Source organism: Carettochelys insculpta, chromosome 2 (genome assembly GCF_033958435.1).
Source record: "Carettochelys insculpta isolate YL-2023 chromosome 2, ASM3395843v1, whole genome shotgun sequence".
Classification (NCBI taxonomy): domain Eukaryota; kingdom Metazoa; phylum Chordata; order Testudines; family Carettochelyidae; genus Carettochelys; species Carettochelys insculpta.
Window position 1 is genome coordinate 78,000,572 of NC_134138.1, and position 25,682 is coordinate 78,026,253.

Genomic DNA, 25,682 nt, shown 5'->3' on the forward strand with positions numbered 1-25,682 from the left:
ACATTTGCTTTCCTCAGACTAACATATCCCAGCCTCCCAACAGGAAAAGAAACTGGGGAAATGTTTGGGTTTTTTCCCGTTAAAATCAGGCCTCTGGGGGTGTGAGAGTGCGTGCATGCGCACACATGTTTTAATCAACATCACATGAAAGAATAATTATTCAGTAGTCTAAAACCGCTAATGTGGTAAAACAGCAGCTTGAGATCCCGCTATGACTCAGCCTGATTGAAGTTTCATCTGAAGATGTTGAAGCTTACTTTGAAGCTGCAACCAACTAACAGTTCTCTGAAAGCTAATTGCCTTGTGAGTGTTCTGAAGTCCTATGCTTTTTAATGAAGCATGTATTTTTCAGAGTATTTCTCCCGTTCTAGTACATACCAATGCCTGTTAAATATTCTGATCCTACATATTTTCTAAGGATTTTTTTTTCATTAAAGAAATGTTGCATTTGTGGTATCAAATTATACCTTCTTTTAAATCTTTTTTAAAATTCTCCTGTTGATATTTGCTGTGATCAAACAGCTGGTATTCTTGAAAGTAATGTCCATTTCTTTAATAAACGGGGTTGAAATAGTTCAATCTCTGGGACCACGACTTGTTTCTAAATAGAAAGACTTGCAAACCACGTCCCTGGCAACAAAATGTAGTCAGAAATACTTACTGCAAACTTTGAACCACAGCATTATGTGGCAGATTCTGATTTAAACTTATCCCAAGGGACTTCATCTAAACTGGGTCCTCACTGACGTCTTACTCACTTACTGTCCTCAAACATTAATTGAGATGTCAAGATGAAATCCACATTGTCTCCAAATGCTAAAACTGAGAAGAAAGCCTGCAGTGGAAATCTATTCCTGTTTTAGCTCAACCTATTTTTTTTTTAATTATTTTCTAGTTTTTGTGCTATTTTTCCTGTTTCTCTCGAGAAGACAAATGTAGGAACAACAAATGAAAGCAAGTTCATTTCATCTTGAGACAGGGACTACCTAAAGACCTGTGGAAATGCACTAGGTGACATAAACCAGGCTGAAATTTGACCATAATATTTTAAGATTTTTCATGGCTATTCAGAATTATCTTGGTAAACTACAAAGTGAAATGCAAATATGCAGTGAGGAAATGCAAATATGAGTGCATGCGTGGTTTTTTCTGTGTCGTTGCAGACTTTTTAATATTTAGGGATTCAATTTTTTAAAATATATATACTGGAGAAGGTTAAACATTTTGGCTAGATTAAGTGGTAACATCCCTTCAAATCTAACTGTCATTTAACAAAGTTTCTAATGTGTAGGAATTTCCAGATTCGTAGAATGTTAATATTTTGCCTTAGATTAATTTGTATGTCGATAGAATGTTTATGTCATTGTGACCTTCATGCGGATCGTCTCACCTCATCTAGAAAGTAGGAGGCAATTTCTTCTGTCATGGTGCTCCCACTCTCCTCTTCTACTCTTCCACAACATCAGCTCCCAGCAGGGTGACAGGAAGGCAGCACTGTGGTAAAGGGTAGTAGGGTCTTGGTAGCAGCAGCCACCTGAGAAAGACCACTTAGAATGGCTCAGCTGAAGCTGTGATGCCCAGAAACAACAGGAAGAAGACAGTGGAAAGGTTTGCGTACCCAGAAGCTCCACGGTGCTAGGAGGCCAGAAAGAGAGTGGTAATAATAATATACTATAGAAGAAAACATGATCACGACTTTAGTTATTAGAGAGTGTAGATGTGGATGGTTATATTTCAGCTTTCATGCATAAATATGTATGTATATATCACCTTAACTTCAACTTAATGATGGTGTTTGTCTGGGACATCACCAAAATAACTGGATTGCTTTTGAAAAGCTGGTTACTCTGTGTTAATCTTTTGCTGCTCTGAGAAATTAAAAGGAACGTTAATGGAATTTTGCAATAACAAACAGTGCCTTTTCAGAGGGTTGATATATTTGTGAGGCTTGCAAATGCTACATAAATTGAGGGTTCAGTTATTCCTCTGCAAATGCAAATTTATGCTGTTAAGAGGCCATTTCTGCGGGAGCAGCAATGGCCTAACATTGTTATATGCAACCATTTGCTGTGTACTTTTATGGCATCAGAGGCAATATGAACTAATGGCTGGATAGGAAAGTCCGATAATCCCGAGCAAAGATTTGTTGCCAGGGCCCACAGCCCTGCTATTGCACTGGGCAGGCACTCCTCTTTATATACCCCACTCTTGCAGCCAGACAGGTTGTTTCCCCTTTCCTGGGTGTGCTGTGTCCTTTATGCCTCCTTACTCATAGAGGGATAAGCATAATTTGGCCCACTGTTCGTGAGTGTCTAATAGGAATCGTGCATTCCAATGGAGTGTCAAACAGTCCTTGAAATATATCCAATTCAGGGATTACACTCAAACATTCTTCTGTGTGCTAATCTCTTTATTCAGTTTTACAACCAGGAATTTCAAACCCATTTCTGAGTCACAATCTTCTTTCTGTGAGCCCATTCACACTAAATGCTGCCAAATTATACGTGTCTATGTGCTATGTAATTCTGTCACAATACCTCCCCTGCAACTGAAATTCAGTTCCCACGTCAGTCATTTCCTGTTCTCTGGCACTGGCTTATTTCTTCAAAATAGGAATGGCATTAATCACTTCTCTGTTCTCTGCTAAGGGGGCAATCTTCAGAGAGCTGCTGGGTAAAGAACCCTCCTCAGGCATCTTTGCTACTCCGGCCAGCTTCTAAATTCAAACCTTCCAGGCACTGCAACTTCCGATTGTATTAATTTCATAAAAAAGCATTAAAGAGGGTGCAGTAGTTAACTCCTCATTCCACGGGTAATTCAGTTTCTGCATTCAGAAACAGCACTGTAATCTCTTCTGAACACAGAGGTGGGAGGAGGTGTCATTGTGACTCTGTGGAAGCTATAGAATTCAGTGGTACCAGGATTTTACCCCAGCTCAATCTAGATAACTACATTATCTTAACCATCCATCACTATCATTTTGATTTTGTTATAAAATGGCCCCGTTTATGCTTTGCATCCCTGATTTACCCTTTTCCTACAAGGTCAGAGAAGTCTCATCTTTATCATAGTTGCTAATTGTTTTGCTACTAATAGTTAAGTGCACATGTTGACTATTTCCCCTCATTGTTCTCAGCTCAAAATCCTGTTTACATCTTTCAGTTTCCTTTCCCATTATTTAAAATTTCGCAATTCAAATGTGACGTTCCAAAGTAAGTCATTTCCTTTTGGCTAAAATGTGAACATGTTTGTAAATTACCCACTGTTATGCACCAGAGAATGTATTGCAAGTCTGCACAGGTCAAAGCAGTGACATGACAAGTTTGATGACAGCAGTGAATGAAGTACTCTAGGCTGCTGATTTATAGCAATCATTTAAACTGGAGAAAATAGTGATCACAGGAAAGACAATAGAACTGGAGATTTCTATGATTTATGGAATGGCATGAAATGCATACAAGTAAATAATAGAAGAGGTGGCAGAGCAACTCTGAGATCCTAATTAGACAGCATGAGGTAATGTGGTACAAAATGCATCTTTATGAAACATTAATCCATTCTTTGGTATTTAAAGGCCTCACAGTTCTCTTTAACCTCCAAGTTATAATTTTAATCCTTTTTAATTCACTTTTGTTACATCCAAGTAATAGCTTCACTTGCTTTTATCCTACAGTTGTTTGACTATGAGACTATTTGAATAGCATTCCTGATGGTTTGGGGTAACTGAACTTGTTTACCAGCCTAAGGCACTGGCTGTGCAGCCTAATACCTGCAGTTTGCTATGCAGCTGTGCATGCTGTAAAATGGAATAGAGCATGACTTGCATGCCAATATGTGTCAATCCCTCTAAACCATGATTAAAACACATCAAGCTGCATTATGGTTTTCATAAGTAAATGAGAAGGGAGCAGAGTCAGAGGAGAAGAAAGGAGCACAAGAGTTTTCATTAAGGATCCCCTGCTCCTTTCTACTAGGTCTGTACAGAGAAAGGGGAAAATTTGCTTGTAGAGTATCGCATGGGACCGTAGTTAGCTCCTTATCTTCTCTTGGACCTGGAGAGTCCCTTTGCAGGCATTCTATATGTAAACCTTTCGACTGAGGTCTTACGTTTAAAGGGATCTTATTTTCACACACCTGCTTCCTATGTCTATCCCTTTAACAAAACATGGCAAATTAAGTGGGGCAAACAGATTAAAATTATTAATAAGATTTTAAACCATAAGATAAACGAGGACCCCCAACAACAGTAAATAACCAGGTGAATACAGATAACACTTCATCGGCTAACATTCCTTAGGAGACTGAAACCTGACTCCCAAGTTATTATGCCAGATAAGGTGGAAATATGATAGATTTACTCTGTACCTTTCCTCGTCAAGAGAGACCAAGCACTTTTCTGATAGGGTTAGACATGGGTGCACGCTGATGGACCAGATGCATCTGTACAGGTGAAGACTGAATCCATATTTTCTCAGGTGAGAGATCTTCTTCCTTGGCCTTTTTTCCTGTGTTGTCCTGGCTGTGAGCATGAGTGAGGGAGGATAATTGATGGTCTGTTATCCTGTGCATGAAAGATAATGCCTCTTCCCAATACAATATGGGTGTTTGATGTGTAACACCACAGACTGGAAATTACCCTGCTAACAAGCAAACTACCCTATGCCAGGTCAATGGCTATCAATAGAGCTCAGCAGTGTTCACAGTTGCCTCCAAATGCATACAGCCTCCAAATACAAATTGCTGCCTCTAGGGTGGACAGCTGTGGGTGACAGGAAACGCAACTTTAAATAGTCTCCTAGCTGTTGGGTGGATTAGTTGGTCACATGGCTAACCTGTTCCCTCCCCTGCACAGAAAAGTCATCAAACTGGGATAGAGAAGGGAAAACAAATGATAACCTTATGTTTTCCAAGTTAGCAATATGGCCCAACAAATTATCCTACATTGATGGATTGAGGGTGAGAGTTTTGGATTAGCAAGGTGAGGAGACACACTCCAGAATTATCTATCCCAAACCTTTGGGGGGCAGCATCTGAAATTAGTACAGTTTAAGACTGTATCCTCACCCATGCTATGGGTTTATCATATCTCATGGAGCTGGAAGGGACCTTGAGAGATCAAGTCCAGTCCCCTGCCTTCTTGGTGGGACCAAGCACCATTGCTAACAATTTTTTTAAATGTTTGCCCCAGATACCTAAATGCCCTGCCCCCACAAGGATTTAACTCACAACTGTGTGTTTAGCTAGCCAATACTCAGACCACTGAGTTCTCCCTCCCCCAAGCCTCCAAAATCAGATCCCAAAGGCTCAGCCCAGAAGATGGTTCCCCTTGAAGCACAGCTCATACAGGTTTCTCACTGTCTGTAATAGGTAGATGGGCCAGAAAGCATTGCAGAAGGAAGTGGCATGAGTAAAAGTACCTTATCCTTTGACATAGGGAAGGGTAGGAGAGATGTCCTGGAGGCCAAATTTAGGTTGCTAGGAAGGAGACTGAAATCCAGGACCTCTATGGTGGCATTCTCAGAAATGCTTCCAGTCCCACGCGCAGGGCCAGGTTATCAGGCAGAAATTCAGAGTCTCAATGCATGGATGAGACAATGGGGTAGGGAAGAAGGGTTTAGATTTATTAGGAACTGGGGACACTTTTGGGGTAGGGGGAGCCTATACAGGAAGGATGGGTTCCACCTAAACCAAGGTGGATCCAGCCTGCTGGCGTTAAACATTAAAAAGGTCGTAGAGCAATGTTTAAACTAAGAGATGGGGGAAAGCCAATTGGTGTAGAGAAGCATGTGGATCGGACAGAGACTTCTCTTAGGCAACACTCCATTGACAGAGATCTCTAGAATTCAGTCAGAAAGAGAAGAAGGGACATGATAGAGTATGGGCCAGATCAGATGAGAAAAAATCACATATAAAATAATCCAATACGTCAGGGAAGGGCAGGCATACGAATAGTGGTAGTTTTTTGAAGTGCTTTTAGACAAATGCTAGAAGTCTGTCTAATAGGATGGGTGAATTAGAGTACCTTATATCAAAGGAGGAGATTGACATAATAGGCATCACAGAAACCTGGTGGAATAAGGACAATCAGGCTACGTCTACACGTGCAGCCAACATCGAAATAGTCTATTTCGATGAATAACGTCTACACGTCCTCCAGGGCCAGCAACGTCGATGTTCAACTTCGACGTTGCTCAGCCCAACATCGAAATAGGCGCAGCGAGGGAACGTCTACACGCCAAAGTAGCACACATCGAAATAAGGGAGCCAGGCACAGCTGCAGACAGGGTCACGGGGCGGACTCAACAGCAAGTCGCTCCCTTAAAGGGCCCCTCCCAGACACACTTTCATTAAACAGTGCAAGATACACAGAGCCAACAACTAGTTGCAGACCCTGTATATGCAGCACGGACCCCCAGCTGCAGCAGCAGCAGCCAGAAGCCCTGGGCTAAGGGCTGCTGCCCACGGTGACCACAGAGCCCCGCAAGGGCTGGAGAGAGAGTATCTCTCAACCCCACAGCTGATGGCCACCATGGAGGACCCCGCTATTTCGATGTTGCGGGACGCGGATCGTCTACACGTCCCTACTTCGATGTTGAACGTCGAAGTAGGGCGCTATTCCCATCCCCTCATGGGGTTAGCGACTTCGACGTCTCGCCGCCTAACGTCGATTTCAACTTCGAAATAGCGCCCAACACGTGTAGACGTGACGGGCGCTATTTCGAAGTTACTGCCGCTACTTCGAAGTAGCGTGCACGTGTAGACGCAGCTTCAGTGGGACACTATCATACCGGGATATAAAATATATCGGAAGAACAGAATGGGTCGAGTGGGTGGCGGAGTGGTACTGTATGTGAAAGATAATATAGAATCAAATGAAATAAAAATCCTAAATGAATCAAAATGTTCCATAGAATCACTATGGATAGCAATTCCTTCCTCTGATGGGAATATAGCACTAGGGCTATATTATCGACCACCTGACCAGGACAGTGATAGTGATGCTGAAATGCTAAGGGAGATTATGGAGGCTATCAAAATAAAAACACTCACTAATAATGGGGGATTTCAGTTATCCCCATATTGACTAGGTACATGTCACCTCAGGAAGGGATTCAGAGAGAAAATTTCTTGATGCCTTAAATGACTGCTTCTTGCAGCAGCTGGTACAGGAACCCACAAGGGGAGAGGCAATTCTTGATTTAATACTGAGTGGAAAACAGGATCTGGTCCGTGAGGTAATTATTATAGGACCGCTTGGAAATAGTGACCATAACATAATAACATTTAATATTCCTGTGTTGGGAAGAACACCGCAACAGTCCAACACTCTGGTATTTAATTTCAAAAAGGGGAATTACACAAAAATGAGGAGGTTAGTTAAGCAGAAATTAAAAGGTAGAGTAACTAGAGTAAAATCCCTGCGAGCTGCGTGGAAACTTTTCAAAGATACCATATTAGAGGCCCAACTTAAATGTATACCCCAAATTAAAAAAACACAGTAAGAGACCTAAAAAAGAGCCACCATGGCTTAAAAACCATTTAAAAGAGGCAGTGAGAGATAAAAAGGTATCTTTTAAAAAGTGGAAGTCAAATCCTAGTGATCAAAATAGAAAGGAACATAAACACTGCCAAATTAAATGTAAAAATGCAATAAGAAAAGCCAAAAAAGATTTTGAGGAACAGTTAGCCATAAATTCAAAAAAAAAATAGTAAAATGTTTTTTAAGTACATTAGAGGCAGGAAGCCTGCTAAAAAAGCAGTGGGGCCCCTGGACGATAGAGACATAACAGGAGCAATCAAGGAAGATAATGCCATTGCCGAAAAACTAAATGATTTCTTTGCTTCAGTCTTCATGGCTGAGGATGTTAGAGAGATTCCCAAATCTGAGCCTTCCTTTATAGGTGACATCTGAGGAACTGTCCCAGATTGACATGTCATTAGAGGAGGTTTTGGAACTAATTGATAAGCTGAACAGTCACAAGTCTCCGGGACCGGATGGTATTAGCCCAAGGGTTCTGAAAGAACTCAAATGTGAAATTGCAGAACTATTAAAGGTGGTTTGTAACCTGTCCTTTAAATCAGCCTCGGTACCCAATGATTGGAAGACAGCTAATATAACACCAATATTTAAAAAGGGCTCTAAAGGAGACCCTAGCAATTATAGACCGGTAAGTCTAACGTCAGTACATGGCAAATTAGTAGAAACAATAGTAAAGAATAAAATTGTCAGACACATAGAGAAACATGATTAGTTGAGCAAAAGTCAACATGGTTTCTGTAAAGGGAAGTTGTGTCTTACTAATCTATTAGAGTTCTTTGAAGGGGTTAACAAGCATGCGGACAGGGGGGATTCAGTAGACATAGTATACTTAGATTTCCAGAAAGCCTTTGACACGGTCCCTCACCAAAGGCTCTTATGTAAATTAGGTGGTCATGGGATAGGAGGAAAGATCCTTTCATGGATTGGGAACTGGTTAAAAGACAGGAAACAAAGGGTAGGAATAAATGGTAAATTTTCACAATGGAAGGAGGTAACTAGTAGCGTTCCCCAAGGGTCGGTCCTGGGACCAATCTTATTCGACTTATTCATCAATGATCTAGAGAAAGGGGTAAGCAGTGAGGTGGCAAAGTTTGCAGATGACACCAAACTGTTCAGGATAGTCAAAACCAAAGCAGACTGTGAAGAACTTCAAAAAGATCTCAGAAAACTGAGTGATTGGGCAGCAAAATGGCAAATGAAATTTAATGTGGGTAAGTGTAAGGTAATGCACATTGGGAAAAATAACCCCAATTATCCATACAATATGATGGCAGCAAATTTAGCTACAACAGATCAGGAAAGGGATCTTAGAATGATAGTCAATAGTTCTCTGAAAACATCCACGCAGTGTGCAGTGGCAGTCAGTAAAGCAAATAGGATGTTAGGAATAATTAAAAAAGGGATAGAAAATAAGATGAAGAATACCTTACTTCCCCTTTATAAAACTATGGTACGCCCACATCTTGAGTACTGCATGCAGATGTGGTCTCCTCACCTCAGAAAAGATATATTGGCATTAGAAAAGGTTCAGAAAAGGGCAACTAAAATGATTAAGGGTTTGGAACAGGTTCCACATGAGGGGAGGCTAGAGAGACTGGGACTTATCAGTCTAGAAAAGAGGAGGCTGAGGGGCGATATGATAGAAGTATATAAAATCATGAATGGTGTGGAGAAAGTGAATACACAAAAGTTATTTACTTGTTCCCATAATATAAGAACTAGAGGACACCAAGTGAAATTAATGGGTAGCAGGTTCAAAACTAATAAAAGAAAGTTTTTCTTCACACAGCGCACAGTCAACCTGTGGAACTCCTTACCAGAGGACGCTGTGAAGGCCAGGAGTCTAACAGAGTTTAAAAAAGAGCTCAATAAATATTTCGAGGTAAGGTCCATATATGGCTATTAGCAAGGGGTAAGGTATGGTGCCTAGCCTTTTGTCGAAGGCGGGATACGGATGGCAGGAGACAAACTGCTTGACCATTGTCTTCGGTTCACCTTCTTTGGGGCACGTGGCACTGGCTACTGTCGGCAGACAGGATACTGGGCTAGATGGACCTTTGGTCTGACCCAGTATGGCCATTCTTATGTTCTTATGAGACCACTTGATTTTGTCCTTGACCACCATGGCAAGTAGAAATTCATGCACTTACCCCATCCCCATCCCTCCCATAAACATATTTGTTTCTTTTTTTTAACTTAGTTACATTTTTGGTCTCCACAACATCCCCTGCCAACGAGCTCCAGAGGTTGATCGTGAATTTGGTGAGCCCTTGTTTGTATATTATGTGAAGCGGTAAATAACACTTCCTTATCCATTTTCTCCATGTTATTTACAATTCTATAGTCACCATCATATCTCCCCTCAGTTGTCTCATTTTAAAATAAATAGTCCCTGTCTTTTTAATCTCTCCTCATATGAAAGCTGTTCTATACCATTAATCATTTTTGTTACACTTTTGTGTTCTTTCCAATTCTACTGTATCTAATATATATTACAAAGTACACCATGAATCATAGTCACACTTTTAGACATTTTGCATCTCTGATCTCCTGATGTAACAGGTGATCAGCAGGCAAAGCCCAATCCACAGGGAAAGCTTCAAAAGGACAATTGAACAGGGTGCATTTAGGTAACTATCCCCCAGATATTACCAAGGAAATCTACTTACCTTTAAACTTCTTTTCACGTGGCCTTTTATTTTAAATAATCCTTTGAAACTAATACCATTTCCTAAAGTTTGTATTAGTCATGTCTTTCCTGTAGTGTTTTACGCACAATTCCATAATAACACCAAGAAGTCCTGTGGTACCTAATTAGTCTATAAGGTGCCACAGGAGTTCTTGTTGTTTTTGAAGATACAGACTAACTCGGCTACTCCTCTGATACTTAATCCCATAATAAACCATCAAATTTGCATTTCTAATATAGCGAACTCCTAAGATACTTAAAATTCATTCAATAAGCCTTTGGTAAATTCACTAGAGTATGTCCAGTATATTGCATAAAATTACCATATCTGTCACACAAACCACTTACCTTTTTTGAAGGATCTTGAAAGTGGATTTCCTGTGCTGGGTTTGTGGCGAATCTCTTCCCTTATGTCTCTTTCCCTGAAAAAGCTGGGCTTTGAAAAAACCCTGTTCTTACCCTTTGCTTTTTTCATTTTCATTTCTCTCACCAGGGTTAGAGGTTGTACCAGAAAACATTTCTTGTCATTTATTGGGTCAGAAATATTTTCCGTAATGAGATGCTTGTCTCAGACAAAATTATTAATGAAATATGTTGGAACATTACAATCCTAAATCTTAACATTTCCTAGTTATCATTTCCTAAGCATGGTTAAACACAGCCTGCAATTGGATCAAATGGACATAGTCTCTTTTTTTTTTCAGTTCTTTTTTTTTCTTCCACTTCTTTTACCAGCACAGCAGTGATACTAGGCAGTTTTCTCAAAATGAATATTTGTTTACTTTTTTTCTGTTTTTCATGTATGATGGAGGCCAAAACCCCCAACCAAACAAAACCCAACACAAACCAGGTGAGCATATATCCTGAACACAGAAACAAAACTAACCATTTTAAAATAGCAATAATAAGAAAGGGTGTTGGAATATCTCCCCCAACTCCAGGTAGATCCTGACAGGTATGAGGAAGGAAACCTTTGGGAGGGAAACCATTAAAATACTGGCTAGTACTATGGTTTCTTTTTTTAAATGATGCATAAGACATTAATAATTTAACTACATTCTGATCTTCTAAAGTATTATATTTTGCAATTTTCAAAGAAAATCCAAAACAGCTAAAACAACATTAAAGCAAACAGAGAAATGGAAACAGAAGGTAACTGCAATGGCCATGAGAAGTGACCCTGATTCAGCAAACTGCTGAACACAGAAGAATTCATGCACAATTTTTAAACTTGTGATTTTGACATCAGTGAGAGAATTCTCATGCATCGTAGGTTCTTTACTGAATCAGGTTACCCTGGTCCAGTTCAGTGCTCCGTGAGGCCATTTAGTTCATGAGGTAGCCTGCACAGATGAGACTGCTGCTGAAGTGCATGGACCAAACTGCTCAATGTAAATACCCTATAACATTGGTGTGGAGAAGGCATTTCCAGAAAATTAACATCCAGCAGCTCACACCTTCAGTTTCAGGATCCATTCTGTTCATCAGCTGTACTGTGGTGGAGCTCATGGAATGTACCAGAGCTGAACAACTGTTTCAAAGCCTGAAGCTGGGTTGGAGCTTTCTGAAAATTCAGCAATATGGTGCTTTTTGTCTGAGCCTATCTGTGAATACACATTATGGATTTATTTATTTCTGACATACTAAGTTTGTCTTCAGGTATATTGCAGAGTCACAGAATTATTAGGCTGTGCATTGAGTGCATCACTGGATCAGTACTGAGGTTTAAAAGAGGGAAGGTCAAACATACATGTTTCAGGCACACCACCTTTCTCATGAGGAGAAAATATGTAACTCGCTATTAGGGTGAATTTCTAATTCCCATCAGAATTCCCCCTCACTTCAACGTCTAAAAAGTGAAGGCAGAATAGTCTCCTAGATTGTAAGTCAGAGCTGAAAAGGAAAGAATACTACAGAATGGAAGAAATTATTGTCTAAAAATGGGTAACAATTGGTAGAGTTAATTCGATTGACTGTGCATCCTTCCCTTTTCTAATCTACTATTACTCATAGCATAATACATTTCCCAAAATTCACAACATATTATTAACCCTAGGAATTAGCTTTACTGTCAATATGTTGTGGTTTTTTCCTCTTATTAACATAAATAAATAAATAACTTATGACTTCTTTTATGAACTGTACATTTTCTATAAGAAAAGAAGATATGGGCTATTTTGACTTGGGTTCAGAGACATCAAATCATCTACATAGTCTCTCTCATCTCCAGTGAAACAGTATTTCTCTTTCATTTGGTGGCAACTTCTGCCGGTGTTTTGAATTCAGAGGCTAGTAAATGTGCTCATTCACACACGTATGAAGCTAGTTATGTAAAAATAGTTCTGACTTCACTTATAGAACCATCACAGTGTGGTCAAGTTGGGTGGATCAAATATGATCTATTGTAGCTTTTTCTTTTTTTATATGAGTGCACAATTATGATCCTTTTAGTGTAGGGTTCCTTTTAAAAAAAAAACTTGATGAAAAATCCCTCCATTTATCCTTTTTTTATAAACCAAAAAAAAAAAACCCAACCGGGAACAAATCAGTCAGAAACTATGCCTAGCACCAACAAACCACTGTATTTAGTCATTTTAATGAACAAAGTTTTGGCATTCAGAACTACAGCTGTGTCTACACTACAAAAATAACTTCAAAGTTGCTTACTTCGAAGTACAACTTCAAAGTAAGCAAATTCAAGGTAGAGCATCTACACACACCCTACTTCAAAGTTAAACTTCAAATTAGGGAACTACCCTGTTCCCAGGAGTGGAATAAGGACTTCAAAGTTTGACTGACTCCCTGTTTCAAAGTTAACTTAAAGTAAGAGAAAATCTGTGCAGACTCTGGTGGCTACTTCAGTGTAGTGCCTAAGTTCGAAGTTAACTTCAAAGTTACTTCCTAGTGTAGATGCACCCTATATATAATAATGGAAAAAGAAAGCTATGTTGGCATCATTACAGTTTTCTTGTTAGTTTACAAACGGTTAAACCCTTACTTAATCATTATTTGTCCCCTTTCCTTCTCTTCTTATTTTTCATTAGGTTTATACATTTAAAGTTTGAAATAAAATTATTTAGAGCTGCTCTACAGTACAGAGTAACATATTGCATGGGGAATATGGGATTTCCTACAAAGCACAGCAGTTAGCTGAGCTCTAGTGACAGCAATAGCAAGAGGAGAAAAATGTGAAAATATAATTAACATCGTATTATAGCACCATATTAGAGAACCATGTATAGTGACTATGTGTTAGTTAGAAATACAACTATGTAGTAGTAGATTGAAGTACCAACCACTATCCCCCAAGGCTGTTACGCCAATATCTGTCTGGACAAAAACATTCAACTGTCTGTCCTCGGCCTGCATATCAAAATTTCCCCTTCACCCTGGCATGTTCCAGAACTCTGACACACAGGTTAAGTAGGAACCCCTGATGTAATTCAGGAGACCTAGTAGAATGGGCAGTAGTTGTACATCCCTGCTGCAGGTAATCTTGGCTTCCTGCCCCAAAAGTGCCATTGCCTTTTTTTACGATATATTTAACTTGTTTAAAGAGTACTTTTTGTACTTCTTTCTATCAATGTCCTGCCAGTGTCACATTACCAGTCTTCATGCTGATTATATATAACAAGGCTGAATGTGAAAAGGACGTTGGGGGTTTTGCCGTCAGGGAAGAGATTCCAAGATTTCTTTTCTGGAAAGGGGATTTTGTATACTTGGTGGTGTCAGCTACTGACTGATTTCAGGAAAAAAAAAATCTTAAACCAGGAAATTTTCTATATCTGCGAACTGCAGAGAGAGGGTCGAGCCGTTTTATTTGGCTAGCCAGTCCTCATTACCTACACTTGTAGTGCCAGGGGGATCAGCCATGACAACATATTACACTGCCTCTGTCAAGCTTGTTTTGGCCAGCTTTATAATATGTTGCTTCAGAAGTTTGCAATCTTGTACCTTTGTCTAAAAGAGTTATAACTCCTGGTTGACTTTAATATCTGCATCTTGCAACTTGCACAATAAAACAAAGCAGAGTAGATAAACAGTTTTATTTTACTGTAAATATTTGACCTTTCACCAGGCTAGCAAAGATTAAACGTACGCTAAATGTTCATCATCACGATAACGTTATTTGCATGACTGGATGGAGTTACAGAATACTTTAAGAACTACCCACAAAAGATGGTGAATTGAAAAACTCATAATATGGCTATCAAATGTTGCAGTAAATTTTACTGTCTATTGTTACTGGAAAGGAAATCTTTTGAATCTGTATGCCAACTCAGAGATTCAGCAGACATGGTAGCAGTTTTATATATTGTTGTGCAGCTAATCTTAGTCAGATCCCAATTCCCCCTTTTTTTTTTTTTCTGGCAACACATTTCCCATCAGCATTTTCTAGTAAAATAGGTATCTGCTTATATTTATATGACATTTTCCTCCATGTGAGATGTTGTTGAACAGTGACTTGTGATATTTTTTTTCTTTTTCACAGTTTTAGAATTTGCAGCACTGTTTTGACGTCTCAAATAAGTTGCACAACAGCACTCCTTTAAAATATAATTGTGCTGATTATCTGTGCAAGTAAGACCACCACAGATTTGTGCTGGTACAGACTTAACAATACAAGTCCAAGTTGGTACTGGTATAAACTTACCAATATTTTACACCTGCTCTATCATGCATACATTGCAGGACGCTTCACTACATAACTTTTAAACTTTACTATTCAACTACAGAGCAGCCATACACAAATGCAATTTCTGGTCATTATAACTGCAGTTCCATGGGGACATGTATTTGTAGAGGATCAAAATAGGCTGGAAAAATTATGTTCTTACTCTGCATCAGGGCAGACAGCAAAATGCCCTCATTGGGAGACCGTATTTTCCCAGATGCTTCCTTTGTTGGAGCAAGAATCTTCTACTTAGGCTGCATCTAGTTCTGTCGCAAAAGAACGTCTTTCGAAAAAGAACATCGAAAGATGGCTTTTCGAAATGGAGCATCCACACACACCGGGGGGAACTGAAGGTTCCAGTCGTTCTTTCAAAAGGCCTCCAGAACAATTTTGAAGAAGAGCGTTCACACATAGCAGGGTGCTCTTTCGAAAGAGGAGGGGCAGGAAGCACCACAGGCAGGGTCTCATAGCAGATGAGCCCTTCCGGGGCCGCTGCCCACTGTCCCCTTAAAGGGCCCACCCTCACATGCCTCAGCTGGACAGAGAGAGAGTGAGAAAGAAAGAGACACTGGAGGAGGCATACTGGGCCCCCATGGACCCCGAGCATCACCCTCCCCTCCACTGTAGCTGTGGCCAGCGCACTGGCCGCTGTGCTGCAGTGGCTCTGGGTGGCCACCAAAATGGCCATGCTCCTGGATGCCATACTTAGGGCGCAACGTCCCCAGCTGGTCCCCTGGCTTATCTGCCACCGTGGAGCTTCCCTACAAGCAGCAACTGGTGGGACCGTCTGGTGCTGGAGGACCAGGGCGATGAGTGGTGGCTACAGAACTTCAGGATGACCAAGGGGGCATTCCTGGAGCTGTGCCATTGGCTCACCCCAGACCCCCAGCACCGGGATGCACACCTGAGGCCAGCAGTCCCCCTGCACATAAGTGTGGCCATTGGCCTGTGGAAGCTGGTCACTCCCGGCAGTTACTGATCCATCAGGCACCAATTTGGGGTGGGCAAAGCCACCATTGGGGTCATCCTCATCAAGGTAAGCCATGCCCAGGTCACACCTAGACTGCATGCATGGGGCGGGGGGCAGGGGGGGCAGCCTGGCGACAGGCACCATTGGGAAAAGGGCTGGGGATGGGAACAGGCATGGGCAGGCACCCTGGGGGCCAGGGGTGGGGATGGGGTTGTGCATGGGCGGGCAAGCTGCACCCCACCCCATGCTCACGAGCATGCCCCTCTATGTCCTGCAGGTCATCTGAGCAATCAACAAGGTGCTCCTGAGGAAGCTGGTTCACATCGGGGACCTGGACGATGCCATCTGGGGATTCCAGGAGCTGGGCTTCCCCAACTGCATCAGGGCCCTGGATGGCACCCACATCGTCATCTGGCCCCCAGACCACAGCCCTGGGGCCTATGTGAATCACAAGGGCTACTACTTGGTGGTCCTGCAGGCCCTGGTCGATGCCAACAGCCAGTTCCAGGGCATCTGCATGGGCTGGTCTAGCTGTGCACATGATGCGAAGGTCTTTGGGAACACAGGGCTGTGATATCGTAAGGTCGACGGGACCTTCATCCCCAGGTGGGAGCTCACCATCAGGGACGCAACAATGCTGCCCTGCATCATGGTGGAAGTGGCCCACCCCCTGCAGGCCTGGCTGATGCAGCCATACACCGGACACACCCAGGCAAGCCAGGACCTTTTTAATGAGCAGCTGAACTGCACCCGAAACACTGTCGAGCAGGCATTCGGCCGCCTCAAGGGGCATTTTAGATGCCTCTGCACCAGGCTGGAGGTGGGCCTCCCCAATATCCCAGCAATGGTCAGGGCCTGCTGCACCCTCCATAACCTGGTGGAGGCAAAACACGAGCCCTATATGCAGGAGCCCTATATTGCCAAGGTGGGGTGTGGTTATGAACAGCCCCCTTCTGCCCCATGCCACCAGGCCCAGTGGGATGGGGTGTGTGTACAGGAGGCCCTGCACCAGGCCTTTGAGCAGGGGCCACAGTGATCCCCCCACCCTTCACACCCTCCCACCCTTACCCTGCACACATACACACACACACACACCCCACACACACATGCACACCCATTAGCACACATGCACAGGGGACACAGGGTAAACCATAAAAATAAACTATTTATTTTACAGAAATATGCCCCTCATTTCAGGGGAACTATTTACATGTGTGTCTGGAGGGTGAATGGGCAGCCATGGTGGGCGGCCTGACTCCTCCACAGGGCTTGATGGCCGGGATCCCTGTCACTTGTGCCTGCCCCCTTCCTCCCCGTGTCCAGGGGCCCCACCAGGGCCAGGCCAGGGCTGGTGGCACTGGGAGGTAAGGGCACGGCTCAAGCGGGTCCCCATGCCTGTGTTGGGCTCAACATGGGGGAAGCGGAGGGAGGGGGCTCAGCCTTCAGCTGGCCAAACCTGGCCAGCAGGGTGTGGGCAGGTGGATGAGGCTGGCCAGGGGCAGGTGGGGAGGGAGCAGGGCCTCAAGGTTGGCCTCACTGGGGGGACAATTGTGGGGGAGGCAGGTGGATGGGGGATTGGGGCAGTGGGTGAAAATGCTGGGAGGGAGCGGAGGGGAGGGGGCACATAGGCAACGGGGACATTGGGTACGGTGGGGAGGCAATGGGGGGCGTGGGTACATGAGTGACCTGAGATGGAGTAGAGGCAGGGGACACGTGGCCAACCATGGCCTGGGTGAGGGCATCCAGGTTGGATGCCACGTAGTCCCATGGCTGCCACTCCATGTCAAGCCAGTCCAACACAATGCCCGTCAGCTCCTTCTGGATGGCCATGTGGGCCATGTCCCCTGCCTCTTCCTCCCCAGCCAGGTGGTGCCAGTGGAAGGACCAGTGGTGGCCCCACATTATCCTGGTCCAAGGCCTGGGCCACTCCCCCTCACCCTCTGTGGTCAGGCTCCCTGGGCCTGTCACAGGGCTAGTCCAGCTGCTAGCTGCTGGAGCTGTGGAGACATAAGGGGAGAGGAACAGGCCATTAGTCCCAGTGAGGAACCCCTTGAGCCCCCTCCCCGTCCCTCCCACCCCATCCCAGGGGCCCTGTAAGGACCACATCCAGGGTCCCCCCTCTGGGTTGCGGGAGTGCTAGCTCCTTTCTGCCAGCCCCCATCCCTCCATGGCCTTATGGCCCATGGTGCTGTCTGGCCCACATGGTGCTGAGTGCCTTACGTCAGTCCTCTGGGGCTGGGGTGGTGGGGCCATCTGGTCTACCTGTGTCTTGGAGCTGATGTCCCTGTGGGTGGGCTGTGGCTGCCCTTGGTGGGACTGTGTGCCCCCTCCCTTGGCCCCACGGCCACCAGCATGCATGGTACATATCTGTGGGTCTTTTCAGGAACTCTGGTGAGGCGTGGTCGGAGGGGACCAGGCTGGATGGGCCCAAGGGGACGTCGATGACAAGGACCCTCTCACTCATGACCTCATCATTGCTGCTGGCCTGGATCCAGGAGTGGCGCCTGCAGGTGGCTGGTGGTCCAGGGTGGTCCTCCTCCTCAGTCCCCATCTCCTCCGGCTCTGGCTCGGTCAGGGGGTCAGTGGTATCCAGGAACATGGCTGGGGTTCCTGCCTCCTTGGGCCCAAGGAGGTGATTGAGTTCTTTAAAGTAGGGGCTGCTGGTGGGTGCTGCCCCTGACTGCCTGGTCATGTCCCAAGTCCAGCAGTAGCTCTGTCAGAGTTGCTCGACCTTGGACCTCACCTGGTCCGGGGTCCGGGTGGGGTGACTCCAGCCAGCGAGGCCCTTGGCCAGGCACTCAAATGCTTCAGTGTTCTGGCACCGGATCTTCATCTTTCCACAGGGCGAGGAGGTCCTGCAGCTTGGCCTCTGTCCAGGAGGGGGCCTGGTGCTTGAGGGGGCTGACTCCCTTCTTGGGAGGACTCCCCCAGTCCCTGCAAGGCCCCTGGGGTGGGCAGGAGTCCCGGCTGCTGGTCATGATTTCAGAGGTGGTGTGGCTTCCCTCGGGGTGTCGTGGTTGGCAGCAGGCTGAGCAGCAGCGTGGGCTCCCTGCTGCCTGCACGCTCTCAGCTTCCTGCCTGAGGGCTTCTGGGAGCCTGCATGCTGAAACATGGCCAGACGCTAGAGCCATAGAGCTCTACTTGTGCTGTGAGCGGTGCTGCCACCTCCCAGCTGATCGCAGCCATGGAAGACCTGCTCTTTCGAAAGAGCGGGCTGCGGAGCATCTACACTTGCTCTCTTTCGAAATAATCTTTCGCAGGAGGGCGCTTTTCCCATCCTGGGAAAGAATGGGGGCATTCTTTCGCATTAATTTTGAAAGAGCGCTGTGCCAGCGTAGATGCTCTGTGGGTTCTTTCAAAAGACCTAGGTCTTCCAATCTGAATTTCGAATGTACTTGCTAGCGTAGATGCACCCTTACTCTAAACCAAGGAGGATATATGATGTAATCAATGGAACCATGTAGGTATTACCGTACAAACTCCTTGAGGGGGAAAAAAAAAGATTAAAAGAGCAAAATGTGTATGATTCGGCCAAGGGCAAACTAACAATTATTTATGTCTTTTATGTCCTAACATATCTGTAGGCACTGCACAGTGAACCCAAGTCCCCTCTTAGAGGACTCATGACATAAATGGTGCATTTACCAAACAAATGAGTATATCCTATACTGGAGTGGACAATAAGCAGCAAGGTATTATTTAAAATGCTTAGATACTCTACTCTTTGTTTCCTAAAACTGGCAGCCCAACTGAAATACTCTAAATTAAACTTCTCTGGAAAGCTGTTGTTTTTTTTTTTTGGCCCTCAATTTACAATGAAAAGTGGTTTATCCTTCAATCTGTGAGATTAAAAAAAAAGTTGAACTGCAGCTTTCCAAAGAATTAGATTGCTCTCTGTATTTCTGAGTTTTCTTTAGAAATATTATCCCATAAACAGGCTGAAGTTATTTGCTAATTTTCCAACATAATCTCCAAGATAAGCAGAGGATTTTGTCAGATGCTGTGGACTATTTATCAGCAAGTATCAGCCTGTGCTGCAACCACATCAATTTCATTTGATAAGAGAGACTGACAAGTGTGGGCTTATGTTAAGTATAGAATACAATACTTCCGCTCTACGGTGGTATAGGTTGCTTGGGATTATCTGTAAAGTGACAACCTACTGTTGTGCTCATCAGTAAAGATTAGTTGCTAACATTATTTGACAAAAAGAAAAGAGTCTCATGAAATTGAAGGGAGCCATACAAGGGAAATAATAATGTTAAAAATGTGTAGCTTAACCCTTTACACTTCAGCTGTCCTAACATTGGTGTCAGGCTTTGAAGCTAAGAGAATCTAAGACAGATGAGTGAGTCCATGGAAAAGATGATCAACCCCTTCTCTGGGTCCCCACACTGAATCTATATTTATGTTATTCTAAGCATTACTGAGTTCCCACCATAATTCTGTGTCTGCACAGCACCACATCATACATCAAAGCTGAAACTTTTAGTTGTGCATTATAACTTGCTCAATTACATGATGAAAGGTTAAAAGCAACCCAATGCCATAGTCCTTAACCCTAGGAAATGAACCAAAAGCATCATGAAGGCTTGGAGTCAAATAAGCTATGGTATGATTTGCCGATTATTACTCTGTGTGGCCTGTTGAGGACCCTTTTGTGGCTCCCTTTATGGAGGAAGGCCTGAAACACTGGTTATAGATAAGAGCAGGATTTTCAGAAGTGATGCCTCCATTTTTTTACTCCCCAACTTGACACATTCTGCTGCTCCCCCTCACCTTTGTGTTCCTTCACCTTCTACATCTTCCTCCCCAATGGATCCTTGCCTCCTGCTTTCTCCGCAGTCTTTTCTTTCTACCTCCTTCCCTTATTTCTGTCTTGTTAATTTCCCTTTCCTCCATTTGTTTGTTGCCTTAGCTACATAGCTCTTAGTTTTTGACTCTTCTCCTAAATTTCTTCATCCTGTATGGTATTTGAAAGGGAAAGATTTCATCCTGAATCAGGTTGTCCTAAAACCATCGATACACTTCAGCCTTCTTTTATTTTAGACATAAATACAGCTTGTGTGCATGTATGTCATTTTCCCAAAGAAAGTAGCTTTGCATAAATGAGATCAAAAACTGTTAAGAATACCTATGATGTTAAATTAACCCAGAAGGTTGGTTTATGTACCTAATTGAAAGGAATGAATCAATGCTTCCACCCGCCAAGTTTTACACTGGGCCTCTAGACTATGATGAGACAGAATTGAAATTCTTTATAAGTTAGCAGTGGGATACTCAAGCACAAACAAGTGTTATCTGTTCATTTAAAGCTTTAATTGCTACCTAAAAATCTGAACAGCATCACTCCTCTTCCATATTGTCATTAAAACCATAACTCATGGGCTACGTCTACACCCTTATTTCGATATGTGCTACTGTGGCGTGTAGACGTTCCCTCGCTGCACCTATTTCGATGTGGTGCTGCGCAACGTCGATGTTGAACATCGACATTGGCAGCCCTGGAGGACGTGTAGACGTTATTCATCGAAATAGGGCGCTATTCCTATCTCCTCATGAGGTTAAACTTCGAAGTGCCGGCTCGCGTCTAGCAGCAGGTCACCCGCCGGTACATTGAAGTGCCCGAGTGTGAGCCGATGCCCAGGTGCCAGCTAAAGGTCTGGCGGGGCAAAAGGGGGTGATGCCACACCAGCAGCTATGCTAAGCAGCCAGGGCAGGCTGGGTTCTTTGGTTTGTGTTTAGTTCGGGTACAGCAGCAAGAGGAAAATTACACTTAGAGAGGCTTTAACAGTTACTTTTTATTTATACAAATATGGAAACAATTTAACTAAGACAAGTGATCAAAGTACCACAATTGTGAATTTTTGTTTATAACTTTACTAACAGTTAATAGGAAACCGCTGGCAGCGATTTTACAACAGAAGTGGCTGCTGCGTGTAAAAGGGGGTTTTAAACTGACCGCTCAATTTATGAATGAAACCAAGATGGCCACCGAGTGAGTGACAGGATAATGATTTTTCTCATGGTTACTAATGTTTACAGAAGGTAATTGCTGGCCGCAGCTTGCCAATTAAGGTAAGGTAAGGACCCCCTGTGGTTTGATAGACAAGATAATGATTTTCTACAGTTCTATGTAAAATATAGTGGAGGATCACAGTGTTCTAATAGATCAAAGGGGTAAACCCGTTTTAAAGATAAGGTAAGGGCTTCCCGCGGTTTGAGTGACAAGCTAATGGTTTTTAGCAGTTTATAGCCCAAAACAGTTAGTACCCGCGGTTTTTAAAGGGGAAACAACACAATTTAACTTAAGAAAAGTTTTAGACAAACTAGCTAGTTTAAACTAATACAAGTAATGTGCACACAAGAAAGGCAAGTTGCAGGTGTGATTTTCACCCCTGCCTCTTAGACCTGGTGGAACCGGAGTCTTTCCCTCAATTCCTATAGGAAAGAAGTGTAATACAGGTGTAATTCTTACCCCTGACTCCTAGATCTGGAATCTTTCTGTCAATCCCTCGGGAAGAAGTAGATACGAACCAGGCGTCCCCAGTCTCGGGAGTTAATTCCAGACCTGGCCAGCAGGTGTACGTGATTGAAACTCAAAGGGGGGTGGGCTACCAAACCCCTTTTATACCCCTTTTGTCACGCAGGCTTCTTCCTGGTCTCAAGTGGCCAATCGGGAGGAATGTGTTTTGAACCCCAGGTTTCCCAGGGAAGGTGCAAGGCTCAATTTGCACCTGTGATTCGTGGACAATTGGGCACCTTTGGAGGTGATGGGTGGAGGTTCCCCGTTCTTCCTGGGGAAATGATCAGGTGTGTCAATTACTGAGATCAGCAGAAGGGCGGCCATTAGCTAGCCCATTCACTGTCTGGTTTTTGTGTATAGTAGAGAGGCTGGGCGAGACAGCACACCTGCATTCCCAGGACATCAAAGGCTACCTGTCTCCCTAGCTTGTTTCTCTCTCTGTCTCTCCCAGTGGGCGGGGGGGGAGAAGAAAAGGCCAAATGTGGGGGTTCATGTCTGACTACGCCGAGGTACTTCAAAGTCCCTTTACTCCTCAAAATTTTGAGGAGTAAAAGGACTTCAAAGTTGTCCAAGCACTTCAAAGTACCAGCAATTGAGCTGCAGCTACACATGAGCCAGCACTTCGAAGTTTAATACTTCTAACTTGCTGCTGGGGGGGGGGGAGTGGAATTTGCTTAATGAAGTGCTGCATATGCATGGCAGCACTTCATTAATAAACTTCCAATACCCTTCTTACCATCCTTCCTTCAAAACAGGGAGGTAGTGTAGACACAGCCTTGGAGAGGAGTGAACAAGAAGCCTGTCTTCTCATTTGCACTGTTATGGAGAGTCTGGACATAATCTAAGCAAGGTGTAGTTAGAAGAGGACAGAGCAGGCTGTGCTATACTGAGGACTGTGCATTTCAGACAATTTCAGACAATTCTGCTCCCACTAGCTATCTATGATGCTCTCATGCAACCTAGCCATTCTGCATCCAGCCATCCTAGAGTAAGATGGGCTGAGTTGTGCCTTTCTGCCCAAGGAAGCAGCCTGCTTTGCTCTTTTAGGGGGGTGGAAAGCAAAATTTGATTTCCAAATTAAGTATTTTTCACCAAGTAAATCCCAGGAATGAAAATGTAATTAATAGGTTTATACAAGATGACTCTTTAAATTCAATACATAAACATAGAATCATAGAATGCTAGGACTGGAAGGGACCTTGAAAGGTCATTGAGTCCAGTCCCCTGCCTTCATGGCAGGACCAAGTACTGTCTAGACCACCCCGATAGACATTTATCTAACCTGTTCCAAAATATCTCCAGAGATGGAGATTCCACAACCTCCCTAGGCAATGTATTCCAGTGTCTGACCACCCTGACAGTTAGGAGCTTTTTCCTAATGTCCAACCTAAACCTCCCTTGCTGCAGTTTAAGCCTATTGCCTCTTGTTCTATCCTCAGAGGCCAAGAAGAACAAGTTTTCTTCCTCCTCCTTATGACACCCTTTTAGATACTTGTAAACCGCTATCATGTACCCCCTTAATCCTCTTTTTTCCAAACTAAACAAGCCCAATTCTTTCAGCCTTTCTTCAGAGGTCATGTTCTATAGACATTTGATCATACTTGTTGCTCTTTTCTGGACCTTTTCCAATTTCTCCACATCTTTCTTGAAATGCAGTGCCCAGAACTGGACACAATACTCCAGCTGAGGCCTAACTAGCGCAGAGTAGAGCAGAAGAATGGCTTCTCATGTCTTATTCAGAACACACCTGTTAATACATCCCAGAATCATGTTTGTTTTTTTTGCAACAGCATCACACTGTTGACTCATATTTAGCTTGTGGTCCACTATAACCCCTAGATCCCTTTCTGCTGTAGTCATTCCTACACAGTTTCTCCCCATTCTGTATGTGTGACAATGATTGTTTCTTCCGAAGTGGAGCACTTTGCATTTGTCCTTATTAAACTTCACCCTGTTTACTTCTGGCCATTTTTCCAATTTGTCCAGATCATTTTGAATTTTGACTCTAACCTCCAAAGCAGTTGCAACCCCTCCCAGCTTGGTATCATCTGAAAACTTAATAAGTGTACTGTCTATGCCAATATCCAAACCATTGATGAAGATACTAAACAGAATCGGTCCCAATACAGATCCCTGCAGAACTCCACTTTTTATTCCTTTCCAGTGGGATTGAGAACCATTAACAACTACTCTCTGAGTATGGTTATCCAAACAGTTTTGCACTCACCTTATAGTAGCCCCATCTAAATTGTATTTGCATAGTTTATTGATAAGAATGTCATGCAAGACCATATCAAATGCCTTACTAAAATCTAGGTATACCACATCCACTTCTTCTTCCTCATCCACAAGGCTTGTTATCCTATCAAAGGAAGCTATCAGATTGGTTTGACATGATTTGTTCCTTTCAAATCCATGCTGGCTATTCCCTATCAACTTACCACCTTCCAAGTGTTTGCAGATGATTTCCTTAATTACTTGTTCCATTACCTTTCCTGCCACAGAAGTTAAACTGACCAGTCTGTAGTCTCCTGCATTGTTCTTATTCCCCTTTCTACAGATGGGCACTATATTTGCCTTTTTCCAGTCTTCTGGAATCTCTCCTGTCTCCCATGATTTTCCAAAGATGCTAGCCAATGACTCAGATTCCTCCTCCATCAGCTTCTTGACTATTCTAGGATGCATTTCATCAGGTCCTGGTGACTTGCAGACATCTAACTTTTCTAAGTGATTTTTAACTTGTTCTTTTTTTTTTTTTTTTTTAAATCTTCTAACCCTACCCCTTTCCCACTAGCATTCACTGTGTTAGGCATTCCTTCTTCAGACTTCTCAGTGAAGACCAAAACAAAGAAGTCATTAAGCATCTCTGCCATTTCCAAGTTTCCTGTTACTGTTTCTCCCTCCTGACTGAGCAATGGGCCTACCCTCTACTTAGTCTTCATCTTGCTTTTAATGTATTTATAAAAAGTCTTCTTGTTTCCCTTTATGCCCGTACCTAATTAGAGCTCATTTTGTGCCTTTGCCTTTCTAATCTTGCCCCTGAATTCCGATATTGTTTGCCTATATTCATCCTTTGTAATTTGTTCTAGTTTCCAGTTTTTATATGATTCCTTTTTCCTGATCATGCAAGATGTCCTTGTTAAGGCAAGGTGTCTTTTGCCATATTTTCTATCTTTCCTTCTCAGAGGAATAGCTTGCTTTTGGGGCCTTAGTAAAGTCCCTTTGAAAAATAATATAATATAATATAATATAATATAATACAGAAGCCTTCTTGTGTAAGTT

General features: G+C 43.3%; 1 long non-coding RNA gene across 1 annotated transcript; it reads left to right on the forward strand.

The window, feature by feature from the left end:
- Positions 1-3,348: 3,348 nt before the first annotated feature.
- On the forward strand, positions 3,349-9,804 carry LOC142008571 (uncharacterized). Its single transcript, XR_012644177.1, has 3 exons — positions 3,349-3,516; positions 9,330-9,422; positions 9,741-9,804. It is a non-coding gene; the product is annotated as an uncharacterized LOC142008571 (long non-coding RNA).
- Positions 9,805-25,682: the final 15,878 nt, after the last annotated feature.